This window comes from Amblyomma americanum, chromosome 2 (assembly GCF_052857255.1).
Source record: "Amblyomma americanum isolate KBUSLIRL-KWMA chromosome 2, ASM5285725v1, whole genome shotgun sequence".
Taxonomy (NCBI): Eukaryota; Metazoa; Arthropoda; class Arachnida; order Ixodida; family Ixodidae; genus Amblyomma; species Amblyomma americanum.
The window spans coordinates 86,631,109-86,643,960 of NC_135498.1; positions in this window are offsets into that span (position 1 = coordinate 86,631,109).

Consider the following 12,852-nt stretch of genomic DNA (forward strand, 5'->3'; position numbering starts at 1 on the left):
AGCAGGTGTAGTCGATAATTATAACTTCGATATCAAAACGAAACGCCATTAAACTCTTAAAAGGAGAGCAAAAATCGCTCGCGTTAGACAGCTATGAGCGGTCGTTTCCCATAGCTGTTACAGTAACGTTCGAAACTGCAAGTAAGATAGGATAACTGTAGTATTTTGAGCTAACAACAACATAGACCCAATGACATAAAATAAATAGAAAATATATCACACGATAGGCACCACTTTTAGTCAGTAACGTGGCAACCTGTAGTAGCAAACTTATATGCCAATTATAAACATAAAAGTAATTATTTAATATATGTGTGGTAATTTTACCTGGTTCAGATTGTTACTTTTGGTCTTAAGTTGATGTTTCGTTCGAATGTTGTCTCTTGTCGCACATGCAGAAGCCTGAAAAATAATGCCATTGGGAAGATGGAAACGTAGTTCTCCCGAGATCCTTCGTTGTGGGGTAATATAATTGTCTCCTGAAGCTCATGATCACCCAGAAGAAAACAATGCCTTGACATCGTCATCAAATCCTCCCATTGAACTCGCGGACAGTTATCGTAAGCCATGTTATTATTCACAGGCGACCGTTCCGACAGGAACCAAGACTTTGTTATCTATCCTGACCATGCATGCAATGCCATTCTTATCTTGTAGTGACGCGAACAGTTGCTCAGCGAGACGGAGCTCTTACACCTGTACAAGAAAGGCTTCCACCATAAGACAGCTTGACGACATGCATATCATTCTGAAAGCAACTGTGGCGCAAGTACAGCCCAACTCATGTAGAGGTTTTAAGAATTTTCACTATCGACATCCGGCTGCCAAAAGCAGCAAGAGAACATGTTTTTTTTTTTGTAAAAGCCGCTTTTGACCGATAACTACTCGCGCAGAAATACCCTCACTCAGAAAGGTAGCAGAGATTTTTCGACGGTAAGAATGACATCTAATCAAGCGTCACGAATGTTGCTAACACCGGCAAACTTTAGAGGGCACATTGTGAATAAAATCACTACACCTTCAATAGCAAGCTAGGGTAGATACGAAGTCTGACTTGTTTTAGATAGCAGTGCCCCGACGTTGTAATTATCTGTTTTGTTCGGAGACCAATGCTTCCAGAATGCTGAAAATAGCGTCGAAAAGAAACAGGAAGTAACATTCTCGTAGGATTCTGGCAAATGCTCCGCTGCGCCTATTGTTCACTAGCCAGGCCTCTTTCATACGGTTTGCGCGTAAGAATATTTTGTCAGGTATCATCATATTCAACGCGTAACGCACGTGCGATCAAAATCAGAAAAAAGTATGGTACGACTCCTGGATAACTCATGCACCAGTTTTAGTGCGAAATTTCACTTGAACATCCGGCTACCAGAGGCAGCAAGGGTATTCATTATTTTTTTTTTATTTGTGGTATGTGCTGTCCAAATCATCTACGTGTAAAGCAGATTCTGTTGAGAACGTTATAGCGAAAAGACCACCACAGCCCATTGTTAAACGTGTCCTAAGTTTTACCGCTGCAGCAGTGGATTGCTGCTGAAATACATAAATGGGAAGTGAGAGAGGCTTTGCCTTCTCAGATATTGTCTTCCTGAGGCTTCCGACGGATGAGCATGGAAAGAAGAAATTCTCATGGGCATTCGTACTTTATAATGCTTGTCAGGCCGGCTGGTAAAATAGTTTCTTTCTTGCTCTACTCATTTCGTCATGAGCTCTTCTATATGGTAGGCGGTCTTTCATATTCGAAAATGCGCCCATTTATTCCACCCTCTTTAAAATTGGTCAGCTTACAGTTTCAAGGCGTGAAACTTGGACGGGTTGATATCACATATGCTTCACTGACAAAGAAAAGAAAAAAAAAATAGAGACACACTGAGGGCAAGCACAGGGCGTTTAATTTAATCATATTGTCATGTAATGGTGCCGGCAATCCGGAAAGCAGGAAGACAGCTAAAAATGGCGTCTAAACAAAACTGCTTATTTGGGCTGACTTGCGCACACAATGCACTGAATAAGTCGGCGGCGGCGTAGCAACAGCCTTTATTGAAGCTTTTTTTTCCGCGCAACGGCACAAAGCCAAAGACAAGAAGAAGGAAGAGAAGAAGGACGAACACAGCGCTGACTGACAACTGTTTATTCAGAGACGCACACACAGCCTAAATATTCTCAGTGCAGTGCAGGCGCACACCGTGCTAGGGAAAAAAATTCTCATCACATCTTTATCGCAAAAACGTCGAAAGGAACGCCTTTTCTGCGTTATTCAAATGGACCGAATTATCAGCGATACATTCTGACCCAGCTCTTTGAATATAGTATGCCTCTATCGTTTCAAGAATTGTTTTAGCCTGCTTCTGCTCAGAATCCTCACTCCCGAAAACATCGGTGTGCAATCCTTGCAAGTTGCGCAGTGCTCGACAAGATTAGCACCTTCCCTATTCTTTAGGTCTCTTGCGTGCTTCCTGAGCCGGTACTTGACGCAGGCACCGTTTGTCCGATGTAGGACCTGCCACATGTCAAGGGGATCTTGTACACAATGTCGGCAGTGCATTCCGCAAAGCGATTCCTGTGCCTCTTTTTACAGCCAGGTTTTTTTGGTTTTACCTGTGATGCGTCGGTCTAACTGGCCAAGCTTCTGAGGGGCTGAAAAGACCAAAGACACATTGTGCCGGTTTTCCACCTTTTTGAGGTCATGGGATAATTTGCGCACGTAGGGCATCACTTCGGGCCTTACTTTAGCCTGCGGAGGAGTTATTGCCTCCTTACGAGTTCGGGGCTTCAACTTCTTCAAGACCGCTTCTGCAACAGCGACAACAACCGACCCAGGGAAACCAGCGGCCTCAAGCCTAGCCAATTGATTCTCAAAATTATCTTGCATATCATGCACATAAGATTTTCGGAGTGCAGACTCTAAGCGGAGTTTAGCAATCCCTCTCTTCACAATTTTTAAATGGGATCAATTATAAGGCAATACTTTTGCGCTCTGGGCAAGTAAGTCTAACAAACGTGCTTATTCATGACCCTAATTCTTACATCCAAGAACTGCAAGCTGTCTTCAACCGGGAGCTCGTACATGAAAGTGAGCCCCCTGCAATGCTTTTCGAAGTTTTGCAGTACACTCATAAGTATATCCTTATTGGGAATGGCCCCATTTTTGTTTAAAACAATTAAAAAGTCATCCACGTAACGAAACACTTTTTGAACACAGTAAATCTTAGATTGCCCAAAATGATCGCTCAAATAGCGATCATTGGACGCTAAAAAGATATCACATAAAACCGGGGCAACGCGTGACCCAATGCATATCCCCTTCTTTTGCAGATAAAACTTCTTGTCAAAGGAGATAAACGTACTACACAAACCAAATCTAAAATCCCTAAAATGTTTTCTACATACATTCTCGACGCATTTTGATACTGAACGGGTCCGTTATCGTCAATTCATTCTTTCACAGCCGCAAACAGTTCTTGATGCGGAACGGAATAAAAAAGGTCGTCAAAATCAACCGAAAAGGCATATCTTATTGCCTGGTTGTCATTCAGGAACTGAACTACATCCATAGAACTTCTCGCTATAAAAGGATCATTTATCATGAGGTCATTCCACACTTTTTTAAGGAATCTGGTGACATTATTTTGCCATGTTGCCCTTTCGCTTCGTACAACTGTAAGGGCCTCAAGGACTGCTTGAGGCGCCTCCCATTTAAATGGTACGTCTGCCTTTTTCTGTTGGGTCAGAGGTTCTGCGGTTCTCGAAAAGTTCTCGACAAATCGTCGATAATACAGCGCACTGTCCGAGGAATCTGCGCATAGCTTTCTTATCGGTCAGCAGTGAAAACTGTGCGATAGCAGCGGTTTTCTGAGGGTCTGGGCATACTCCCTCCTTTCTACCGATGTGGCCTGGAAGCAGCAGCTCTTCATAGGCAAAGTGGCACTTCTCTGCTTTCAAGGTCAGGCTGGACGACGTGATTGCCTATAGTATTGTTCGAAGCCTTTTAAGATGCTCAACAAAGTTCGAAGCGAAGACAACGTCATCTAAATATAGCAGACAAATTTGCAACTTCAGGTCTGCCAGCACATTATTCATTACTCACTGAAACGCTGCTGGGGCGGAATAGAGACCAAATGGCATAATCTTGAACTCGACGAGGCCATCCGGCGTAATGATTCCGGTATTCTCGCGATCTCTTTCATGCACCTGAATTTGCCAATAGCCGCTCTTGAGATCCATCGATGAAAAATACTTGGCGTTGCGGAACAGGTCTAGTGTGTCGTCTATGCGGGGAAGAGGGTAGACGTCCTTCGTCGTTATGTTGTTCAAGAGGCTGTAATCGACGCAGAATCGAAGTGCGCCGGCTTTCTTTCTCACTAGAACAACCGGTGCCGCCCAGAGGCCCTTCGATGGCCAGATGACGTCGTCGCGAAGTATTGCTTCCACTTGATCCCGAATGGCTTGTCGTTCTCGGGGTTACACACAGTAGGGTCTTTGGCGAAAAGGTCGGGTCGTGCTGCCCCCTTACAATGCGATGCTTGGTAATCGGCGTTTGTCGGACCTTCGTGGATGAAGAGAAGCACTCGCTGTATGTTCAAAGCAGATTGCGGATTTAGTGTTGTTTGTTCCGGGGCATGGTTGGGTTTATGTACAAGACGTGCTTGGAATCTTCCTTAGGTGAATCTTCTAAGGCTCGATCGGAGAGGGTGAAAGCATCGCGAATGTCGGATAGTTCTTCGAAGAAACCAATCGTCATTCCTTTGTTAACGTGGCGGTATTCTTTGCTGAAGGACTTCAGTATCACTCCAGCTTTACCATTGCGGAAATGAGCAATGCCTCTTGCGATGCCGATTCCTCGCTCTAGAAGAAACTCCGTGTTCCCCCTCGATGAGAGCTATGTTTTGGCATCCATGGCACCTACGGTGACGATGACGCTTGATCACGGTGGGACGCTCACTTGTTCATCGACGACACTGAGGGTAACATGCGCTCCATGGTGGTCACCACAGGAATGGCTTCATCCATCGAAAGCGTTATGAGTTTGGTTCGAAGGTCGATGATCGCCTGATGTTCATTTAGAAAATCTATGCCCAATATTCGCACGTCGAAGGTAATCTATGGTCGCAGGACAGGTGTGGCCCTTTACAGTCACTCAAGCTGAGCATCTTCCTGACGGCCTACTGAGGTGACCTCTTACGGTGCTAATTTGTGGGCCGTCCCAAGCGGTCGTGATTTTTCTCAACTGCGCAGCGAATGCTCAGTTCATCATTGAATAATCGGCCCTTGTGTCGACTAGAACGGTAACTTTCAGGCCGTCGATAGCCACCTCTAAGTCAGATATCCTGTCTCTTGCATTGCAGGTTGTCCTTGGCGACGGGTCCCGGCTTCGTCGGATTTGTAAATCGAGGGTTGTTCATGTTGTCGGGGCTTTTCTGGGTGGGGGCGTCATTTTCAAGTCTGGTCGCTTCGTGACCGAGTTCGTGTTTGTGCGCGGCGTCGGCGTAGCGGATGTGCCGTCTTCATGCGGCGTGGTTTGTAGAGAATCTTCGTCGTTTCGCCGGTGCGCAACCTTACCTCCAAAGGATGTTTTCTTTAGTTCCCCCTGCGAGGGCTGGGGGACCTTCCGCGAAGATCTGCTGCGCAGCTGCTGCCCGGCGACGGAAAACGTGGCGTGGACGCTGATGGACAGCAGGAGAGACGGCTAAATGGTACGTCCTCTTCTCAACGCAGGTACTCGTCGATATCTTGTGGTTTTTGGCCGAAACTGCGTCTTGGGGAACCAGTAGAGAAGCCACGCAAGCCCATTTTTTTTTTGTGCGGGCAGTGCCGAGAAATGTGGCCGGCTTCGCCGCAATGGAAGCAGAGCGTGCTCCTTTGGTCACGGGTGCCCCAGCGGTTTGATTTTCTTGGGTGAATTTGCAAATGAGTCGGGCAGGCGGGTGGCTGGGATCTTTGGGGCCGTGTATACGGCTCCTGGCGCTTGGTGGGAGGACGCCTTTGGCTGTGCACCGCGGCGGTGTAAATCATGGCCTGGGGTTGTGTGTCCGTCGAAGTCGCGGTGCGAAGTGCCAGTGGCACTTCTCACACCACATCAACGAGAGCCGCTGCTTGAGGCTGTTAGGAAGTTGACAGCAGTCGTCGTAGCTTCTCGCGGACGATTTCGCCGATAACTTCCCGTAAGTTGTCGCTGGTCGTCGTCGTCGTGTCCGGTGGAATTGCACAGACATAAGCAGGGCGGCTGTACTGCCCAGCCCAGACGTCGAGGGTCCTCTCGATTGTGCAGGCTTCTTGCTTCATTTCCTCGACAGTTTTTGGCGGATTGCGGACGCGGTTGGCAAAGAGTTGTTCTGTTACGCCGCGCATTAACAACTCAACTTTCGTTTCCTCGGTCATTTCGGGGTTGGCGCGGCGAAAGAGGCGCGTCATCACTTCGACGTAACCGCTGACGGGCTCGTTCTAAATCTGGATCCTGGACGCAAGGAGTCGTTCGGCTTTTTCTTTTCTCCCGACGCTGGTGAATACTTTCAAAAGTTCCTTCCTAAATAGCGCCTTTGTCATTAGGGACAACTTGCGGTTTTTGTACCACGTACTGTCGACCGGAGAAGTTTGTGGGAGCTGCGATGCGTGGCGAAGCGAAGCAAAACTTCATCGCTGCGCCATCTACCGCCACAGAGCGTGGTGTCGAGGCTCATTCAGGGTACTGCCGCACCAGGCGTACCGTGACCCTCGACACCACGCTCTGTGGCGGTAGACGGCGCAGCGATGAAGTTTTGCTTCGCTTTGCCATGCATCGCAGCTCTCACAAACTTTTCCGGTCGGCAGTACGCGCTGAGCCCTCCAATGAGAAAAATACGTGCCCAATTTTAGCGGCATCATCCCACTTGTAGAATGATGCCACACGCTCAAATTGCTCCAACCATTCTTGGGGGTCTATGCCTTGAGATCTATTCACAGTTGGCGGCACCCACGGCTGCTGCAGTATGATCGGGGTCGATATCTTTGGCATGGTTGGGGTTCTCGTAGCAGCATCTTTTCTCTTCCGAGTGCAGTCCAGCCTGGTCCAGAACTCAGGCTGCTCTCCCGGGAGACGTTGGCTGGCTCGGTGAACTGCTGGCTTGAAGCGCAGAGGGCTGGCGTAATGACTTGAAGGGGGTGTCCGGAACATGAACGGCTATCCCGCGCCTCCCCCAGATATGACGTAGAGGGTGACTGCAATCAGGAGAGCAGAAAGGCAGCGAAAAATGGCGTCTAAACAAAGGACTTTATTTGGGTTGACTTGCGCCCATAATAAACTGAATCACTAGGCAGCAGCGTAGCAACAAGCGTGTTTGGTGGTCGTCGAACAGAATGCCCGCCGCTGTCGGCCGTGCTCAATTTAAAGCTGATAGCGAACTTTCGAGATACGGCGTGCAAAGCTACCACAACATTCTGGAGCCACGTCGAATCGTCTCCGACTGGTTGTGATCGATCTAGTAGATCTGGACGCGTCTTGAAAACAAAGTGACAAAGCCGCGCTCAGGCCGCTTTCAAGAATAAACAAACAAACAGCGCACAGATTCGCGGCAATATCTTGAAGCCGTCTGCCCTCGCATATGCAAAACCTTAACCCCTATGTTAGAACAAGTTGTTTTGTTTGGTTTGGTTTGGTTTATGGGGTTTAACGTCCCAATACGACTCACGCTACGTGGGCCGCCGTAGTTAAGGGGCTCCGGAAAATTCGACCACCAGGGATTCTATAACGTGCACGGACACCGCACAGTACACGGGCCTTTAGAACTTCGCCGAGGACAAGAGGTAAAGAAACGAATACGACATAACTGGCGCAGTCCTTTACCTCTGCACCTCTTGTCCTCATCCTTTTGCGCAGTTCTTTACCTTCATCGAAAGTTAACCAACCAGCCTTCAACAATTTAACTCTATTGCAGAGTGGCCAGTTTGAGAGTGATTTTTGCTAGGCGCCAAGTTTTCGTTGACTTGCTGGAGACGAAAGCGGCACCTTTGCGGTGAAGCCACTTGCAGTGCTTATGGGGCATGTCTTCATTTGTAGGGCGTCTGTTTCTTCGCCATCTTACAAAGCACTGGCCGCTTTGCACTTAGCCAAAAGTGCGAGTCGGCCAAATCCTCTTGTCTACTCTCGGGCATCTCATGTTCTTACAGGAGCATCCCATGCCCATTGAGGACTCAAATTGCCTAATTGTAAACAAGGATGATCACCTAGAATCGACTATGGTCGGTATCAACAGAAAGCTAGATCCTGAGGGTACCCGTCACAGTCGACGGGGCGTGGGCTTTCGTTTCTAGGTTTCACACCGCAAATTTTGTGTTCTTGGCTGCGCATATGCTGCCGCTGTTTGACGCCTGTTACTCTGCTAGAGTGTGGATAATTTTGACCAATGCAAAGAAAAATCTTAGCAGCACGTTTCATGAACAAGTAAAAAAAAAAGCGGGGGTTGGGTGGGGAGGAACATGGGATTTATCTTGTCATTTCTCATAGAAAGGTTTACTTTTTTGCGCAGAAAAAAAAATGTTCTTAGATTGACAGAAGGCCATTGTTCGAGTCGAGCCTAACTTTTGATTTCTGATATTATTTCATTTCTATTTATTATGTGGTTATTATTTTATTCCTCATCAGTAACACTAAGTTTAAGATGAACAAACATGAATTTTGTGGCATTCATCGATGAACATGATTTTAGACGGGATCATCATCTTCGTTTATAGCTCTACTCTTCGATCGTTTTCTTGTGCTGCATGCATATAAGCCTGCTCACGGCTTGCCCACTAAATAACACGTGAATCAATTCCTATGCCCTCCACGCGCCTTCTTGATGGACTTTGGCACTATCACTTAGTTAAAATATTGCAGACCATTTTGTTGTCTGGTGTAAATGACATGGTGAACTAAATCCCAAGCAGGGCATATCGCCTTTCAGAACGGCTATAGGGGTCGGCACTCACTGTTGTGTATTGATCAGGTCTTTTGGTTGCTGAACGTGTCCCTGCTTTCTGCGCCCTGTCTGTTTTAAGCTCCTCTGCGCCCATAGTCACCATCTCCTTGCGTACATTGTGGAGCTGCCACCACTAGTCGGTTCCCTTCGATGGAGAACGCACTCGGCTTCCTTCGCCACTCCTTTTGTATGACATGTCGCCGCATTCAGCTGCTTGTTTATTATTTAAATATTGGGCAGCGCGATCTGCACATCTCGCTGCATTCGCTGTTCGACGCGCCATACCTCTTACCCGTACTTCAGCGGTCTCACAGAACATTCGCGGCGCAGAACAAACGGATGAGCTATGACAAAGACGGCCATTTCGGACACCCAGTGCCGAAGGCTATGGCGACGGCCCATACCCTTGCTGCCCGTCTTGCACACGTACTCTTCTTGCTTGCCTACTGGGATTCATTTGCCTCAATGTATGCTGTTTTGAGATTCAGCAGACAAGGAAATAAAAAGAGGTCCTCGTTATGACGTTCATGACGGAAGCCAACAGCCACCGAAACGAAGTTGCTTAGGGGATGTCTTTTTTTAGTTCGTAGTTTTTCATCAATGAGACAATAATAAAAGCAGAAGAAAAAAACAACCACATGCAGCCGGTAGATTCCGAACCCACGACCTCAAATTTCTCGTCTAGTGCACTACCAACTCGGCTCCAGCGCCAGCTGTCCAATCTTCTACTATCAGGGTATTTATGTGCAGCGTTACCGAACCTTGAGAGAGTTCGCCAGCGCCGCCCTCGTCCATAGCGGCGGACGTAGTATTGCAAGTACCACGCAGGAACATGGTAGAATGGTGAGGGCAGAAGCTGTGCGAGAACCTTGTCATGCAACCTACGGCATCAAGACTGCCAGAACCGAGACCCTCGTAAACTATTCAGCAGGCAAAAGAATGGAAAGAGGTGCCTGTTATGGCAATACATGATGGAAGCCAACAGCCACCAGTACCAAGGCGCACAGTGGATGTCCTTATTTTTAATTGCATTTCTCATCAACTAGACATTAATAAAACCAGAATTAAAAGAACAGATGCCGCCGGTTGGATCCGAACCTACGACCTCCGAATTTCGCGTCCGGTGCTCTACTAGCTGAGCACGGTGACGGCTTTACAATCTTCTGCTTTCGGGTATCCCACCGGCGGCATGTGGTTCTTTTCTCTTCTGTTTTTATTGAACACCAATTGATGAAAAGCTACGAATTAAAAATAGACATAAGCCTAAGCATGTTGGCTTTGGTGGGTGTTGACTTCCGTCATGTATGTCATAACGAGCACCACTTTCCATTCCCTTGCCTGCTGAATAGTTTACGACGGCCTCAAATCTGGAAGTCTTGATACCATAGGTACCATAAGAGGGTTCTCGTACAGCTCCTTCCCCCACCGTTTGACCACGTTCCCATGATACTTGCGATAATGCAGGGCGTTCTACGTTCGCCGCTATGGACGAGGGTGGCGCTGGTGAACACTACACATAAACATCCCCGAAAGCAGGCGATTGGGCAGCCGTGGCCGTAGCTCAGTAGGTAAGAGTGCCGGGCGTGAAATTTTGAGGACGTGGGTTCGTATCCCACCAAAGGCATCTGGTCGTTTTTTCTGCTTTTCTTATTCAGCCATTGATGAAAAACCGCGAATAAAAAAACACATCCCCTATGCACCTTGGTTGTTTCGGTGGCTTCCGCCATGTTCGTTTGAGATCTCGTTCATTTCGCTTGCTAAAGGCTGTGTAAATAATTGGTGTACACCCTTCCAATTTTTAACATACACGCGCGAGCTTCGACTGCCCGGCGCTCCTGGGCCGGAAGGAGTAGACGTGAGGCGAGGCAAGGGCATGCTCCCAATTTGTGCTGCTGGAGTGAGCTTCCCCAGTTGGCTGTTCTGCTTAGTGCGAAGCTACCACTGCCCATCATCGGCTGTAATGCATCGGAGGCCCAAGAAACTGGGAGCAATTGTTTTTATCCGCTTCATATAGCGTCGGATACTCTTAAAGCATAATACACTTGGGAACAGCCTAGCATGCCCAAGAGACCAGTTGCAATCGTTACTTACGAAAAGCTGATTGAAGAGGACCCTACAGGTAGTTGAAGTAAATGGTCTCGAGACACTACCCGCAAATGCAACCGGAGCCTTGAATCGCGCTTGAAACGCTACGGGTTTGCACCAGTCCACAGTTACAAACACGCAGCAGGTAGACCACGAAACAAACGCTATCAGAACTCGGCCATAAAAATTGCTTCGCAGGGGGTGCTTTGCACGAAAACGAAAAGCTAAGCAGACGACGCTAGCTACAGCATCATGATGGCGCGCATGCCCGTTCCCTCTCACGATTTCCGCTCTGCTTCCCACGGCACTGCTGCACCAGGCAGTCGACGCTGGCATGTTCGTGTTAAAATGTTGGAAGGCTGTACGAGTAGTTCAACGTTTCATTGGAATCAGTACCATGTTTAAACGCAAAAAACAAACTGCAGTGACGGGCAGCGCTTGCTCGATGAGAACTGAACCTGCTATCTCTGGAGAATCGTTGGTTCAGATCCCGTTGTGGTCAATGTCATGCTGAAGCTTTTTTCTGCGCTGAAGTATTCATACGGAAAGTTTCGAAACACTTTGGATAAGTGCAGCTTCAGATTACTCGTAGTTTCCTTCCTATGTTTGTTTTAGTTTAGTTCAAATGGAAGCTAAAAGAATTTCATGCTCATTCCCACCTGCAAGCGTGAGTTCCAGGCTACCTAAATCTCACACAACAAGACGCAGCATGGCCAGTCCTACTGAGAAAATAGCGGTGCTCCAAAGAGGACACTCCGTTAGCCCTTCACTCTGACTGTCCTTAGAAGAGCAGCTATGATTTCACAAGACGCCGTCCAGGCGTCCGGACAGCCACACTGCACGCGTTCGCCATGCGCGTTATCTTTACGACCAGACGGCCGTCACGCACACGAGCAGTCCCGCGTCGACGAATCGCGCCGCATACCACGCCACTCGCCGTTCCGGAAAGTGGGGCCTTGTAATGACGCTGTAAAGCACCAATGTCGGCAGCAGCATGCGTCGTGCCCAGCTCGCTGCAAATTAAACCTTATACCACTGATTCTACGAAATTTTGTTTCCGTTAAGTTTTACAACATGGCAATGATTAGAGCAGAAAGTTGGGCGAATTGTTTAATATGCATGGTTCAAAAAAGCGCGTTCAGAAGATGGCAGGACGCAGAACCACAGGGGCGAGCGCTAACTCTCAAGTGGTCTGAGTACCGAGATTTCTTTCCTCGGCCTGGGTTGCCGGTATGTGAACGCGAGGACATTGAAGCCGGCATTCACCACTTACTGTGGGACTGACCTGCTCTCAAGCCTACAAGGATCCGGTACCTGAGGGTTTCGGGTCTTTCACCAAGCAACCATGCTTCATATATTGCCTGGATGCAGGGACCATACCATCGCTGTCTACTGGAGTTCACAAAATCAGCTAGCCTTTTCCCACTAATTTAATCGTTACTACATCTTTCATCACACCTTCGCCCACTGATGCCCTGAGGCAATAAATCTCGCTTAAAAAAAAACTCTCAACTGAAAATTGATTCCTGAAGGTGCAGGTAAAAAAAAATTATTGAAAGAAACTAACAAAGAAAAAAGAACAGTAAACCAGCAATCGTCACGTGAAAGAATCGCCGACCAGTAGAAGTAAAGAGACAGGAACATACGCAGCACTGCTCAGTTTTTCACTGATTATCGAATCAGATGCTGAGAACTAGAAGAAGAAATACAGACCAATGTTTGCGTAAGTGACGATTCTTTTAAGGCACCGAGGGCGAGTAGTCCGTGAATTCATTGAAGCCTTACGCATGCGCACGTGCCAGGACATATGCATGAATCAACCTTCGGTGGCGTT